This window comes from Plecotus auritus, assembly GCF_963455305.1.
Source record: "Plecotus auritus genome assembly, chromosome: 9".
Classification (NCBI taxonomy): domain Eukaryota; kingdom Metazoa; phylum Chordata; class Mammalia; order Chiroptera; family Vespertilionidae; genus Plecotus; species Plecotus auritus.
The window spans coordinates 6,750,833-6,767,670 of record NC_137783.1 but is presented as its reverse complement, the minus strand read 5'-3'; the positions used below and the strand labels follow the sequence as shown (position 1 = coordinate 6,767,670).

The following is a 16,838-nucleotide window of genomic DNA, read 5'->3' as shown; positions in this document are numbered from 1 at the left end:
GGCCCGCGGGCCGTAGTTTGCCCATGGCTGATCCTGCACCCTCTGGGCAGCGGGGGCTTCATCCTCCCCCAGGACCTGGACTCTGTGGGCGCCAGCCACCCAGGAAGCGTGCTCCTCATGTCCAGGCTGCTGGCGGATTAAGGCACCGTGGCCTGTGTGAGGGGGTCCTGGCTGTCCACCATCACACCGTGGCAGGGGTGGCCACACACAGGCACGGAGGTCAGGAAACGGCCCACTCCTAACTCCCACAAGACCTTGGTTGTCCTCTGCCCAGGCCTCAGTGTTCTTTGCTGTAAAACGGGTGAGGCTTGACCCGTTCATTGCAGAGGGTCCCTGCAAACGGGACAGTCACAGACTCTGCCCTATCCCAGCCCACACTGAGGGAAGGACAGGTTGTTCACAAGACAAAAACCAAGCGAGAAGCAGAGGAGACACTTCTAGGCAGAGAGGTGTGTGTCGCGGATGGGACACAGAGACTCCCAGGGTGCGACATTTGGCCCCTGAAGAAAGGCGGCCCCTGACCCACCTAAGAGTATTAATCAGTTGACCCTTAATTAGCTTGACTCAAAAGGCCCTCCCTGCCTGCCACTTGGGGTGCTAACCCCGGGGCCCGTGTCCATGGGCGACGGCCCTGAGGCTGGGGCAGCCTGAGCCGGGTGTGCAGGTACCCAGGTGGACTCCACTCGGGAGATGGGGGTTGGGGGGGAGGTGGACAGAATCCAGGCCATGTGCAGCAGCGCCTCCAGCAGCAGCTGAGCTGCTGAAAGCCTGCAGCCCCTTGTGAAGGCGTCCATGTGACTCGAGGGGTTTAACCCACAGTAGCCCCTTCACCCCGGGGCTTTAAGAACGACAGCTCACTGACTGGGCACCTACGGGAGCCAGACGCCACCTCAACATTCTCTGTGATGGAGTTCCGCCTCCAGAGAGAGAGGAGAGACAGACAGCCTGTGTACAGACAGCACAGACGCGAGGGAGGAGCCTGCTGCAGGCGCAGCTAATGGAACAGCGCAGGCAGCTTCCACGGCGGCTCAGCTTTGCCCACCTGCCTGGGTTCCCTGCAGACAGTAGCAGCCATCATGTATTGAGGACCCACTGTGTGCTGGCGCCGTCTCACTTAGTCTTTGCTGTCACCGTGTGATGTGCTTCTGTTGGCTCCACCTTAGGGGGAGGGCGGGGAGGCTCTGGAGGGTCTGTCCCTGTCCCAGGTCGCACAGCCATGACTGAGCCCAAGTTGGGGTGACCCAGGAGCCCTGGGTCCCCTGTGGTGCTCTGTTTCCCACGCCTGCCCCTCGCTGCACGCACTGCCCCGTCTCGCAGGTCTGTGGCCTGGCTGATCTCAGTGAGGATGAAGGGGCTCTTTGCCCGACTCTTTCTGCCTATCCGAGGGCTGCGGTGGGCTACCCTCTCTCCCCACATGGCCAATCTCATCCACAAGCCTCTGCCAGTGGACCCCCAGTCTGGGCCCTCCAGGCCGCCGGCCCCACTCAGGGCTGCCTCCACCTCCTGGCGGGCAGGCCCAGCCTCCCGCAGCTCAGTTTTACAAGGGCCTCAGAGCTGCCAGCAGTTTTTTCTCACGTGCGCCTCGGTTTTTAACATTTAAACCACACCATATGTTATGGCCCGGGGCCGGGGCCGGTGGTCGAAGTGGTCCCGTGGGCCGACTGTTTTCCGACAATAAATTTTGCGCCGCCTTCCCAGCCTTCCTGTGGCTGCTCTCTCGGGAGCCGGCTTCCCTCTCGGTCCTGCAGACGCCCCAGGTGCTGGGGAGCGAGGGGCAGCTAGTGGCTGAGGCTGTTGTCCCCAAGCCCAGGTTGTCCTTACCTTGGGTCTCTCAAGATGCAGCTCAGGTGTCTCGGCTCCAGGGGCCATTTTCCAAAGGGGGGACATATCATGCTGACCGGGAAACACCTCTGTGACCTAGCCCACGTGTCAGCAGTGCCGAGGCTAAGAAACCCTGGTGTAGAGGTGGGGCAGGTGTGGGAGGTCAGTTTTGCAGGAGTGGAAGGTAGAGGGGCCGCGCCTCTGGGCGGCAGGGCCAGGAAAACCTTGTCGGGGACTTTGACATCATCCAAAAGGAAGTGGGGGCCGCTGGGGCTCTGCATGCCATCGACAGTCTAGGGCAGGGGTGGGCAAACTTTTTGACTCGAGGGCCACAATGGGTTCTTAAACTGGACCGGAGGGCCGGAACAAAAGCATGGATGGAGTGTTTGTGTGAACTAATATAAATTCAAAGTAAAGGAGTGGAGGGGAGAGCAAGAGAACCGGATAGAACAGCCAGATCCGGCCCGCGGGCCGTAGTTTGCCCAAGGCTGGTCTAGGGTGATCCCTCTGACCACACGGAGGAGAAGGGGAGGGGAGACTGGAGGCAGGAGACCATCCAGGGACCTGCCACAGGGGCTGTGGGATGACCCAATCCAGGGGCTGGTCCCTGAGTGGGGGCAGGTGCCCAGGAAAGACAGAGAGCGTAGGAGGAGGGTCATTAGCTCACGGGGCGGAGATGATGACATCTGCTCTGAGTGTCCCCTGCGCAGCACAGCCCTAGACACAGTCTCATTCATTGCCAGTCGGTTTGATGGAGGCAGTGAGGGGGCCTGGGAAGCTTCGTCACGGGCCCTCGCCTCTCCTTCCTCAGGTCTCTTTCTGGGCAGCTGACACTGTGTCCCCCAGTGTCTGATTGTTTGCTGGGAATGTTCCAGCTCAGAGTCAAAGCTTAAGCTCAGAGTTGAATTCTCGACCCCCGGGCGATGATGCTCTTCAAACCCACAAAGTCCCCTCCTTGGATGCTGCCCGAGTCCTGCATCCAATGCCGCCACACGGGCAGCCTTGCTCAGGGGGCGTTAGAGGACGCAGCCGGATGGGCTGGGGGACAGGCTGGAAGCTGTGGGAGAGCGAAGACAAAGGCAGCAGGTGCTGTGAGGAGGTGACTTTTAGCCCCTGGTAGACCTGGGTTGGAAGCCAGACTCGGCTCCTTGGCATGCGGCCTTGGGAACTAACGTGACTTAACCTTTCGATGACGCAGAATAGTGGTGGGCGTCACAAATACCAGCAAGGGCAGAGCCAGGGGCTGGTACATATCAGCCACTCGCTCAGCGGTGACTGTCATCTGACAGTCCCCTCCCTTGTCTGCGTTTTCAAAATCAGGCTGCTGAGCGAGGAAATCATTCAGACATGAACTCCAGCTGTGGGGTGTGAGAGGCCAAAGAGGGGTCCAGAGAGGCCCCCCGCCATGGGGGGCTGGCCAGAAAGGGCCCCGCCATGGAGGGCTGGCCAGAGAGGCCGTACTCATTAAAAGGCAATGCAATAGTCAGGATGATTAATGCCAGCGGCCAGCACACATGAACCCAGGCCTCAGGGCTTCCCGCAATGGAGATTTCTTGCTTTCTCATGCACAGAGTGATTGTGTCTTCAACTCTCCTGGGTGGAGACTGGGGGTCCTGGCCGCTTGTGTGGCTCTACCATCTTAAAGATGTTGTCACATGGTCACCTCCAAATGGGGGAGAGAAGTGTGACAGAGGCACATGAGCCTTAGCTGCCTTGGCCCAGAGCGACAGCCACTTCCTCTTCCGGTCCACTGGCCGATCAAGGGGGGTGGCCAAGAAAGATGAAGACTACTGCTCTGTCTCTGCTAGCAGATACTGCCTAATCAGATAAAGAATCATGGGAGCCCTGGCCGGGTAGCTCAGTTGGTTAGAGCAGTGGTTGGCAAACTGTGGCTCGTGAGCCGCGGTTTGCTGCTCTGTTGACTAATGATTTTGCCGACCACTGGATAGGGGCTTAATCACAAGGAACAACAACAGCCTGTAGTTATTGGAATCGAGAGTCTAGGTCAGTGGTCAGCAAACGCATTAGTCAACATTAGATACCCCAAGATTGTGAGTACCATCCCCAGTCAGGGCACATACAAGACTCAACCAATGAATGCATCAATAAGTGCAGCGGTCGGCAAACCGCGGCTCACGAGCCACATGCGGCTTGTGAGCCGCGGTTTGCCGACCACTGAATGAGTGGAACAGCAAATCTCTCTCTCTCTCAAATCAATAAATTAAAAATTTTAACAAAAGAATCGTGGGTTTTATCTCTTCATATACATGTTGCTCAAGGTAGGCTGGGGGATTCCGGGAGGCACTGGAATATTGCTTCCTCCCCATGTTCTCATCCCCCAGCCCCCCAGCTGAAAGCATTGTCTGTGTGGCAGGCCAGTCTCTGGGCTGGTGAGACAGCCAGGAGTATGACACTTCTTTTTTTATTTAATAGTTTTATTGATTTCAAAGAGGAAGGGAGAGGGAAAGAGAGAGATAGAAACATCAATGATGAGAGAAAATCATTGATGGGCTGCCTTCTACACACCCCCTACTGGGGATCAAGCCCGCAGCCCAGGCATGTACCCTGATCAGGAACCGAACCGTGACCTCCTGGTTCATTGGTCGACACTCAACCACTGAGCCACGCTGGCTGGGCAGCATGACATGTCTCACAGCCATGGAATGGGATCAGACACGTGTGCTGGGCTCTGAATGGACCCAGACATGTGTGCTGGGCTCTGAATGGACCCAGACACGTGTGCTGGGCTCGGAATGGAACCAGACACATGTGCTGGGCTCTGTGGAGATCTGGGCAGCTCACCTCCCAGGTGCCTGCAGATCGGAGTGATACAGGTGACAGGTGTTCAGCGGCAGGGTTGCTCTGGGCTGGGAAATATTGATAACAATAATAAAAGATCCTGAAAGCAGTATTATATACTGTGATCATTCATCACCACAGACTTCATTTTAAAGTACTGGCTGTATGGAGATATCATGCACATATCGTAAAATTCACCCTTTCAAAGTGTACAGTTCAATGGTTTTTAAAATGTTCAGAGTTGTACAGCGTGCACCATTATCTGATTCCAGGACTTTTTATCAGCCCCGATAGAAACTCTGCACCCATTAGCAGCCACTCTCTCTTTCCCTTTTCCTCCCAGCCCCTGGCAACCACTAACCTGCTTTCTGTTTCTATGGATTTGCCTACTATGGACTTTTCACACAAATAGAATCATACAATGTGTGGATTTTTGTGACTGACTTCTTTCCCTTAGCGCAGTGGTCAGTAAACCGTGGCTCGCAAGCCGCGGTTTGCCGCTCTGTTGACTAATGAGTTTGCCAACCACTGCCTTAGCATGTCTTCAAGGTTCATCCATGCTGTGGCATGTATCAGTACCTCATTCCTTTATGTGGCTGAATAATGTTCCATTGTATGGATACCACCTTTAATTTATCTTCCCATCAATTGACAGGTACTTGAGTGTTTCCACTTTTTAGCTATTATGAATAATGCTGCTATGAACATGCATGCACAAGTTTTTGCATGGACATATGTTTTCATTTCTTTTGGGGATATACTTAGGAGTGAAATTGAGGGTTACATGGTAACTTGATGTTTAATCACTTGGGGACCTGCCGGGCTGTTTTCAAAGTGGCTGCACCAGTTGGCATTCCCACCAACAGTGTATGAAGGGTCCTATTTCTCTACATCCTCTTCCACACTTGACATTTTCTGTCTTTTTTATTTTATTCATCCTAGTGCGTGCGAAGTGGTACCTCATTGTGGTTTGATTTGCATATCCCTAATGACTAGTGATGTTGAGTGCCTTTTCATGTGCTTATTGGCCATTTGTATGTCTTCTTTGGGGAAATGTCTATGCAAATCCTTTGCCCAGTTTTAAATGGGATTGTTTATCTTCCTCATGTTGAATTTTAGGAGTTCTTTGTATGTTCCAGATACAACTTCCTTATCAGATAGGTGACTTGCAAATATTTTCTCCAATTCTGTGGGTTGTCTTTTTACTTTCTTGGCAGTGTCATTGGAAGATTTTAAATTTTTTATGAAATGCAGATTGTTTTTTGTTTGTTTGTTTTTTACTTGTTTTTAAATGACTTGTTTTTACTTTGTCTTACCTGTCCTTGTAAGAAGGCCTCGCTTTGGCCAGGAGCGGGGTGTGTATGGGGACAACGTAAACAAATCGTAGTGCGCGTAGTGCAAGCCCATGAATCTGTCTCTCTGTGGAGAACCAAAGCCCAACGGCCTATTGGGAATACTTGGGCCAGACCTGCTCCTTTAGCGATATTCCGGCCCCTCTCCTAGTTGACATGACAATCTTCTTTAGGCCGTCTGTGTCCAATGCCATCTTACACACCTGTTCTTGGATCTCCCTAAAATGGATATTAGTGTGCCCATTTCTCAGATCAGGCAACTGAGATTGGGGAAGGCAAGAGGCTGGTTTAGAATAGTGGAGGCAGGCTCACGTGGAGCCCCTGAGCGCCCTGCTTTGGCAGCAGTGTCCACAGGACACCCTGCTGTGGTTCATTTCAATTAGGCCCATGAGCAACTGTGCCTGGTCTCCAGCTTTGAGCTGCTCCATCCCAACCACTATGGCCTGGCAGGCGGGACAGTGGAGTCCAGGGGAGCTCAGACCTGGGGGAGGGACTGCTGAAAGGGCCTGTGTGGGTTTCTTCTGAGAGTGAGGTGGACAGGTGTGTTGGAGTAGCCCATGTTCTGTGGGGGATGCTGGGAAGGCCCCGCCCTGGCAGGCAGCCCTTGGAGAGCATTTCTTGCAGGAGGTCCACTCGCAGCATATTGTTCTCTGGGCCTCCACAGCCGCATGCCTCTTTGTTTCTGTAACAATGACAGGGTATGGCAGGGAAGTTTGTTCTTGTTAAGGGGGTGGGTGGGTGGGGGGTGTTACCCATCAGCCTGAGTTCCTGCACAAATGAAAACCTATTCCTGGTGCTTGTTTGGCCCTCCGGAAAATATCCACGTTTTACAAAGTAAAGAGTTTGAATGAAAGGAAACAATAATTACTCCCCTTCCTCACCCAGGCAGCAGCATAGGAGTCTGAGCTAGCCTGAGCTGGCTGGCTGCTTCTCAGAGCGGGACAATTCCCTGGCCACTGGGGCATTTAGCAGCTTTAGTCCTTGTCCTGTTTCACATGGAACCCGGTCCTGCCACTTTCCTGCTGTGCCTCCTTGGAGCCTCAGTTAGCCCATCTGAGTAAGGGGCTGATAATGATGTTCCCAGGGGCTCACGGCCATCAGTCATTCTCAAAGCACCTTCCCAGTTTTGGCTATAATTGCGTACTACCCTTACAATTATTTACATACATTTTTCTTTCAATCAAGCCATCTTTTAACAGAAAATGAAATGAGTGTAAAAAGGAAACTTTGTATCAGGAACACATCTGGAAAACCAGCATTGATTTGTCATACATAAAGATGACTGGAAAAATGGATAGTGAATTCTCGCTGGATTCTCTTGTCTGCCTAAGGCTCTGAGCCTGAAGCCTCCTTTCTCTGTTTGAAGGAGGTTAGTGAGGATTAGAGATGCGTTAGCAAGATGGCAGCTCCACACTGAGACTTCCTCCTTCAGGCTGGGAGGCTTGAGAATTTAAAAGGGACTGCCTTTTCGCTGAGTGATTCAATATTACTTGCCTTCAGAGACCACCTCAGCATCTTTGGGAAATGCCGGGATAACCACTTCCCAGCCACGATGCATTTTAGAAATGCTGGCTTGCTGAAAGATGGTGTGCCCTGGGTCAACCTTGTCCTCTGATCTCCCTTCCTGGGGTCGCTCGCTGGCCTTGGGGGAGCCGATGTAGACCATCAGACCAAGCCTTGGTTTCCAGGGCAACCTAGGCACAGAACATGGGTGGCTTAGGCACATCCCTCTGTTCCAAGTGCCTGCCCCGTCTCTGTGGGGTTTGGGATCCCAGCCACTGGCCTTGGACCCCCTTTTCATCTCTGCTAAGAGGGCTTGGCCCTCGTCTGTCTCCCAGCACCCTGAACAGCCTCTGTTCTCAGTGAGACTGGTGAGCTTGGAGTCCCCCTTGCTTGAGCCCCTCCTGAGCCAGACTGGAAGGGCAGTTGGGCCAGCTCTTCCCACTTCCTGCCACGGAGTTTTCTCAAGCCACACAGTGCGGGAGGGAGGAGGGGGCAGGGAGAGAAGAAAACAAAAACAAAAACAAAGCCACATTTGGGCTCACTAGCTCTCCTGGGGCAAGACAGATGAGAGCTGGCTTTTATTGGGCAACTGCTCTGTGCCCATAACTTCATGTTTAACTCGGCTCCTAACCGCCCGCTGAAATGATGAGAAATGGGGGCTCCAAGAGGTGAAGTCATTGCCCAACAACAGCCAGAGTGGGGAGCTGAACCCGGGCCTGTCCTCTTCCCACTCCCCTCCCAGCCACAGGCCGCCTGTCACTGGGCCTCACTCCCCTGGGTGCAGTGAGCAGGTAGGCTGGCCAGGTGCTGTCTGACGGTGCCTCCCACTCTGGCCACCTATAGGAATAAGACCTGCAGCCAGGAGCAGCTCTTACTATGTGCCAAACATGGTATTACTTCTTCAAAAGTTAATCCAAGACAAAATTCCTCCCAAATCAGCCTCCCGGGTGCTTCATGAATGAGTAGATCTGGGAGGGCAGATGGGCCGATCTGAGGATGTACCGGCTGGCCAGTCTCTCCTGGCCCCTCTCCAGCGATCGGCCCTGAGCCTGGGCACCGACTGCCACTTTGCATGGTGTCCTTAGCATTTTCTCATGTCACGATCCCCCTACACAACATTGTAAGTGACTGTGTACTTGTCCTTCAAATAGACAGACCTTTTTCTCTCTCTCCCTCCCCGCACCCCCGCCCCCAACCTCCTGGAAAACAATTTCTCTTTGCCCGAAGCCTGATTTTTTCTTTTCCGGCTCCTCCTGGTGTTCTGGAGTCTGGCGTGCCAGCTGGGGCTCCTCACAGCAGGCCCGAGCATGCCCGTCTGGGTCCCTCTTCCTTTCTCGTGACCTTCCAGGTCAGAAATTGGGATGTTCCTTTGATGCTGGTGGAGCCAGCTCCGGCTCTGACCCCGTTCCCATGTGTGTATAGTATTTCCTGCCCAGAGTTCCTCTCCTTAGAGTGGCCGGAGCCAGAGGAGTCAGCCATAGGCTTCCTGCGGACGCCCCTGCCCCCAAACTGCCCTCGGTGGGCAGTGACGCAGGTCCCTGGTGCCTGTGTGTGGCCTGACAGGTGGGCCTCGGGCAGAGAAATGACATTACGGGGGAGGGGGTCGGTTGGATTCGCTGGATCTTCCTGCCCCTCCTGCACTCCCAAGCCCCACGGAATGAAATCCTCACCGGGGGGAAAAAACCTTCCAAGATATTTCCAACACAATTGCAAAGTAGGGCCAGTCTGGAAGCCGTGGGATGGGAGGGTGTTCTGGAAGATGGAAAGTTGGCTCGCCACACCCTGGTCTCTCATGCACAAGGAATGAGGACCTTCCCCGCGGGAGCATCCTGCACCCAGCCCTTCGGACCGAGCTCCCCTGGAGGACTACCTGGACGTGACCGCACTGACCCAGAGCAGAGCTGGCTGGATTCAAGCCGCTCGCCAGGAAAAAACCCCACTCACTTCTCCAGTTCCCGAGAGCAGCTCGCAGCCCGTGTAAACAGCCGTTATCCCCCCTCGTGCACTGTGGGCCCGCGGGTCAGGTCGTGACCAGGGATTATCGAATTGACAGAGCCCGGCTGGCCCCCCTCCACATCGCCAGGCACATTTCATTTTGTTAATTATCCTTTTTCGCTTTTGACGTAAAGAGTCAAGGTCTGGGTCAGGGTTGCTTGTGTGTTTTCCTTTCTTCCTCATTAAAGCTGTCCAGCCCTCCGGGCCGCGGGCTAAGTCCTGCCAGCGTTGGAAAACATCCTCTCCCGTCCTGACTTCTAAAAGTCCTTCAGCCTCGTTTCTGCGAAGCCGCTGGAACAGCAAAGGAAATGTGGGTCACGATCCTTTACGCCCCACACTGCTTTGCCCTTCTCGAAGGGCTGTGGGGTTTCTCAAGGGCTGTTTCTGCATGTTGCTCACCCAGGGAAGTGACACCTGGGACCGAGGGTGGCCAGGCAGCAGGGCATCGTGGGAAAGGGCTGGAGCCCCTCACTCGGCACTTCCTGGCCTCTTGGCCCCCCCACTCTCTGATCTCTGTGAGCCTGCTGTGTGTCTGCGGTCCTCAATGTGTCATCTTCAATGTGTCCAGAGAAGCGTCCATTAGCCATACACCTTCTCAGGATACCTCCCAGTGGGCAAGAGCCGAACGAAGGAAGGTCTTCCTTATGGCCCAGTCCCCTGCAGCCCCCAGACCCTGTCAGACCTCACCTCAGCCATGAATCCGCTGTGTCCCATGTGGCCACCCCTCTGAGCCCTGCCTCCTGGAGCCCACCACACTCAGCTGCCCTCTGTCCCATTGGCCTTAAACTCCCGCCGCTGGCCAAGTGAGCTGGTCTGTGAGTCCTGGGAGTGGACTATGTGCTGAGCACAGCCTGGGCACTCGGGGACCCTGTGTGGCTGGCGGGCTGGGTCAGCCCCAACCTCTGGAGACGCTCGGCTCCCTGCGCTCTCACCGGTGGCAGCACCACCTCCAGCTCCACCTGCAGAGCCGACTTCCGTCCCCCGCAGGGCCTTCCTGGCAACGTAACCAGCGATGCCAGGGTCAGGGTTACCCCCAAATCGATGCAAGAGATCATTGCCCAGGGAGGTCAGGAGATGGCCGGGTGGCTGTGTGTGTCTGCGGTGCAATGAAAGTGTGGGTGTCAGAGAGGCCCCGGGGCTGCCCCAACACGCTGTCAGGGCATTGGCCTTCCTCACTTCCTCCTCCAACCGCGGGGAGCCCAGCGAGCCCCTGGGCCCCCCGACTCTGGTCTTTGGCTGCTCATCGCTGCAAGTTAAAGGTGCAGTCGGGCTCCATCTTCCTAAGGGCTCGATGCTGTCGGGTGGGAGGGGGTGTCCCTCTGGAGAAGGCCCTTTTGAGACTGTTGGGAAGATCAGGATTTCGTGGGGGCCGAAGCATAAGTAACTTGGGGAGTGTCTTCTCTTGAAGAAGAAGAACAGAATGTTAGGTACACAAGTGAATGGGCCAAGAAGTCACCACAAAGGCCTGCAGCTTGGAGATGCAGGTCCTCCCCTGAGATCTCGATGTGCCGGCCGGCCGGACAGGCCCATGTGGAAATGCTTCCTGGGAAGCGTGGCCCCTCCAGCTCCGAGGGCTGCAGGTAAAGGGCCCTGAAGCTAAACTTCCTCTGCTTCAGGGGAAATCGCTTCTGTTGGAGGCCGTGCCCACCCCGATGGGAAGCAGTGAGCGTCGCCTGCCCTTAGCACGTCAGAGAGGCACAGTGCGCTCCCGCGGGGCAGACTTGCCATGTTCCTGGTTTCTGCCTGTCCAGCCGTGTGTCCCTGCCCAACGGGGCTGCATCTGGCACGGTGCTTGGCCGTGCAGTCCACCCACCAGGCCGACCACGCAGACACCTGGGGAGGAGCCGGGGTGTTTTGGCCGAGAGCTGCGGGGCACGGACATCAGGCCCGCGTGGAGGGGACGGTGGCCTCATGTCACGTCACTCGTGAGCATTTGGCTGGGCTGATTTATTTTCCCCGGTGACCGAGGAAACAAAACGCTGCCTTTTCCCTTTGGTCCAGTTCTCGTTTGGGGCTCGTGTCTGCTGCCCGGCCGTGGACAGGCAGAGGAACTGCCCCAGACGGACACGGCGCACGGCAGCGGTTTCTCCACATGGCACCGAGGGTTTTGATTAACAAGGTGGAAGAATGGCGCTTTCTCTTCCTGTCAGGCCGACCTTGAGTCAACCCTCAAGTGCGGAAACGCCGCCCAAGGCTGCCGTTCAGGCAGCTCGCCTTTGTCTTCTGGTTGTGATTGGACAAGCAGGTTTCATTTCTAGCCAGGAGTTAGGGTTGGAACGGGCCCCCCGCTTCCCCTCTCCTGCCCGGCCCTGCTTTCTTCCCTGTTCCTGTCCCTGGAGTCGGGTGAGCTGGGCTGAGGGAGCCCGTGGATCTTGGAACCAGCCCACTTGAGGATGGGGAGAGAAAATCAGGAGAGAGGAAGCCCCTGGTGGCTTGGGTAGCGTTTGGAGGGTCCTCCTAGTCACCTGGCCCACCTCCTGGTCTTACAGATGGTGAATTAGCCTGGATTCTTGGCACCAGTGGCAGACACTGAATACAGTTGCTCAAACAAAGGAGGAATGTACTGGCAGGTGGGGGACGATTGAATGAAATTGAGAGAGAGACACGGCTGAGGAAGCCCTGGGCTGAGGGGCTGAGGAACCCCTGGCACCGGGACGCCTCAACCCCGTGCACACCCCCAAGCCTCCGACCCACAGTTTTGGCCTGAGACGGCACTCCAGCCAGTTGTGACTAAGACAATCCCAAAGGACTCTCACTGTCCCCATGGTCATGAAGGCAGGGGGTCGACCAGATGGCCTCATGAAAGTGCTTCTGATGGACAGACCCCGTGCTCCCTGCCTGCCTCTCTCCCGCTGAGTGTGCACGGGCACACACATTTATTCCACACGTATACAGATGTCCTGCTGTGTGACAGGAGCATCATCATTCACTCCAGCAGAGCGAGTGGGGCGAAGGCAGGGTTGGGAGCCAGGCTGGCCTGGATTGGGGTCTCAGGTCCACTGCTGACCATTCAGTCTGTGAGCAGGTAAGGGGAGCATCAGCGGATGCCAAGCGCTGTGCTGGACCCTGATGAGACAGGAATGAGCAGGAGTGTTGCTGAGGCTGTCTCTGCTGGTGACCGGGAACAGCCCCCCCCCCCCGCCCCCGTCTTACGGTTGTTCTGGGGAGCAACAGAAGTATAATGTGGGGAAACTCGCATTGAGGAATAGTGACTGTCAGGCTGCCCCTGTCCCAGGCGCTCACAGCCAGAGCCTGGGTCCCACCCCGCTCTCGCCCACGGCCAGGCCCAGGCAGCTGTGCGCAGAGCTTTCGGCCGCTGACGCAGACCCCCCTTGTGACCGGTCTGTGGGCGGCGGGGTATGTTGTGAAAGCACCCCTCCCCTGTTCCTGTGCTGGAGGGGAAATGGAGGTGCCCCCCCCCCCAAGAAACAGCTGCCTCCACCCTGGTATGGGCAGGATGGAAGGACCGCTAGGCAGCCCCTTGTTTGGAAGGAAGGGGGACCCTGGACCCTCTTTCTCCCAGAGTGCCTTGCCTCTCCGCTGCTCCACTTTTCCTGAAGGCCGAGTCTGTCCACATTGGGAAATTGCACACAGTTTACATGGGAAATGTCAGCTGCCCACATATGAAAATATACACATCATTAAGGCCTAAGTGCTTGCGTCTGGAGATAGAGCGGCAGTCTCCTGGGCTGACCTTTTGTTCGCTGATGGAACCACTGCTAATGAGCGCGGAGCTCCTCGGTGGGATGTTTTCATACGTTGAAGGGAAGCATATGGTGGCCATTAGCCTGGGGATGGGCGGGGGGAGCATTATACAAATAGCATTTCCCAAACAGGCAGAGTCCACTGCACCTCATTCTCCAGCCCCGTGGCCCCCAAGAAGGGCTTGCTCCTCAGGGCCAAAGTCACATCCCCTCAAACTATCTGAGAAGGATGGTGTGTCCTTGGAGGGCACAGTGATGGGGGGCTAAGGCTTGGACCAGATTGCCATGGGCCAGCAGTGTGGCCGTGGAGGGGTCCTTCCCTCCTTGGTCTTTCCTGTCAGTCCCCCATCTGTGCCACACGTGGGTTAATCGGCTGGGCCCTGAGGGGTCTTCCCAGGAGAGCCCTCTGCGATCTCCTTCTCCCGCAGCTCCATCTTGGGTCCCGAGTCTCTGAACAAGAGAGGGTGTGTGCTTCCAGAAGGCTCCGAGGGTGACCCCAGGATTATTGACCTCTCCCTCAGGGCTCCCCCTGAACGGATCTCTCATTTTTCCCTCACCTGTTATTGCAGAGGCCGCACACCTCACGTCTGAGATGAATCACTAGGTCATTATGTCCCCTGGGCCACCCGGTCTTAGAGGCCTGTGGGCTGGTCTACCTGTGGGTGTCAGGGCTGGTCTACCTGTGGGTGTCAGCGCAGTGAAGCACGAGCGCAAGGGGCTCAACAGCGCCACCTTGTGGACTAACCGCCACACTGGCCGAGGCTGGATGATCTGGTGGGTGCAGGCAGAGCCCACCAGGCTTGGCTTTCGGCCGCCTGGGGCCCCCAGGGCACCGAATCATTCCTGATTGATACTGTGCCTGAATATGGTAGAGGTTTCCATTTTTTAAAAAATATTTTTTATTGATTTCAGAGAGGGAGGGAGAGAGAGATAGAGATAGAAACATCAATGATGAGAGAGAATCACTGATCAGCTGCCTCTGCACGCCCCACACTGGGGATCGAGCGCACAACCCGGGCATGGACCCTTGACTGGAATTGAACCTCAGACCCTTCAGTCCGCAGGCCAACACTCTATCCACTGAGCCAAACCGGCTAAGGCAGAGGTTTCCATTTTGATGGAGCAGAGATGAGAGAGGTCTGGCCGAGGCCACGTGTCCGAGGGCAGGGTCACTTTCTTCTCTGCAGGAGGGGACAGAGCTCTTTGGTCAGTGCCCCAGGCTACATGGCCTTGTCCCCCAGGCATGTCTTTCTGTCTTAAGCTGTCCCAGGAGTTGACCACAGAGCCCTCCTAAGAGCAGCTGGGGTCCTCATGACTCGTCAGAGGGGACTTTCTGGCAGAGTTGGGCAGACGGGTCACATCGAGGTTGTCCAGCTGGTGAGCTTCGGCTGCCCATGACCATCGGGAGGCAGGCGTTCATGGTGGGACTCCAGCGGGAGAGAAACCCTGTCCCAGTCCCTCCTGGTCTGGAAGCCATGCCCCCAAGACTTCATGCCACACATTTCAAAAAACTTAGACCCCTAAAAGGACAGCGTCCTTTTCAGGCCAAGGCCTGCAGGCTGGCGCTACTTGAAGAGACCATCTGGTGACCAAAGAATAAGTGTCATTTCAAGCCCTGCTGGCGGGAAGGGGTCCCAGGACCCGGGGGACTTTCTCAGAGACCTTCCGGCTGCTTTTCGTTCTGTAAACACCTCAGGCCTGAGGCCCTTGCTGTTGGACATGGAGGAGGATGGCGCCCATCCCTCCTGCCCACCCTGATCCTCGGCTTCCTCTCAGAGGGACAGTCCCTGGTAGAAGGAGCCACTGGGCTGCCCAGCCCAGCTCTCCTGCCTTCCCGCTCCCCAGTGCAGCAAGGTGGCATTGCTGCCCAGCCCAGCTCTCCTGCCTTCCCGCTCCCCAGTGCAGCAAGGTGGCATTGCTGCCCAGCCCAGCTCTCCTGCCTTCCCGCTCCCCAGTGCAGCAAGGTGGCATTGCTGCCCAGCCCAGCTCTCCTGCCTTCCCGCTCCCCAGTGCAGCAAGGTGGCATTGCTGCCCAGCCCAGCTCTCCTGCCTTCCTGCTCCCCAGTGCAGCAAGGTGGCATTGCTGCCCAGCCCAGCTCTCCTGCCTTCCCGCTCCCCAGTGCAGCAAGGTGGCATTGCTGCCCAGCCCCCCTGGCCTGTAGGGTACACCCCACCTGCAGCCCACCTCACAGGGCCCCTGGGACCAGGAGGGAAAGGGATCTGAAACTGTCTTCAAGGACGGGGGGCTGGGAGGGGGCGCGGGCCGGGGGGCGGGGCTGGGGTTGCTGAGGCCTCATAGCCTTTTCTTACCTGAGGGGGTGCACTCACTGCATGGAGGGCCCGGGAGCCTTCCTAACGGTCTCCCCCCGAAATTCACTTCTCTCCAGGGACACACACAGCGAGTGTCCCCCTGAAATGCCCTCTGAGCAGCTGCTCCTTCTCCCCTGGCGTCTGGGTTTCCGTTTCTGACTTAAGCTGGCCAGCAGCTTCTTACTCCTGTCTTATTGGCAACGGTGGCATTCCCTGGAGTCACTTGAAAGGGGTTTGGTTGGAATCCTTAATCTCTTCATGTCGAGCCAAGGACTGAATTTAAGCCCCTGGTTGTTACACTAAACACATTCTTACCTGCTCATTAACTCCTGTCGGGCTTCGACTGTGGGCAGTGCCCCCAGAGCCCCCCACCAGCCGATGCCAAAGAATGGGAGTGGTGTGGCTGAGAAGCAGCCCAGGTGGCTGTCCTCAACAGCAGGTGGGAGGGACCATGAGGGGAGGGAGGTCTCAAATTCTGCTCTGCCTCTGCCCCATCCTCCCTGAAGCCTTTCCCAGATGATCCCACCCTGTTAGGATCTCCTCCTTACCTGGGCCCAGTGGCTCATTGCCCTGAGCTGTCATCTCCATACAAGCTCTGCCTGCCTCTGCTAGAGGACTTGGGGGTGTCCCAGTCAGCCCCAGGGCTAAGGCCACGCCTCAGAGGCCTCCTGGGAGGTGGGGAGTGGATGAGGGAGCACAGGAGACTTAGACAGCCCGCCCACCCCCCTCCAATCAGACTCATCTGTTGATTTTAGAGAGGAAGGGAGAAGAAGAGAGGGCTAGAAATATCAATGACGACAGAGAATCATTGATTGGCTGCCTCCTGCACACTCTACACGGGATCGAGCCTGCAACCCAGGCATGTGCCCCAACCAGGAATCGAACCATGACCTCCTAGTTCATATGTCGACACTCAACCACTGAGCCACGCCAGTTGGGCTCAGGCTTATTCTTGACCCAGCCAACGTGGGTTCAGATCCCCTCTGTTCCACTTACTGCCTGGGTGACCTTAGGCAAGTGCCTCCACCTTTTAAACCTTGGCGTCCTCATCTGTGAAATGGACACCATGAGAGTGTCTACCTCATAGAGCCACATGGTGATAAAGTGAGATAATGCGTGTCAGGCCTTTCACAGTGCCTGTCCAGGGTTGGCCTCAATGTAGGCAAAGCATCCTTGTATGATTTCTGTTGGTTTGAAATATTGGGTCTATAAATAAGTTTCATTTGGTTAAGGAGAAAAGAAGCTTGCTGATTAAAAAAAAGTTGGAGAACCATAGATTCCCAGCCAGCCCACTCTATGTGTACATGAGCACATATGGCGAAGGACCGGGAAAGGGCTTTCCTGTTAGGATCTT

General features: G+C 56.1%; 1 protein-coding gene across 2 annotated transcripts in view; it reads left to right on the top strand.

The window, feature by feature from the left end:
* Positions 1 to 16,838, top strand: part of GRK5 (G protein-coupled receptor kinase 5) — a 186,813-nt gene that overhangs the window by 145,222 nt on the left and 24,753 nt on the right. The window lies entirely within an intron of this gene.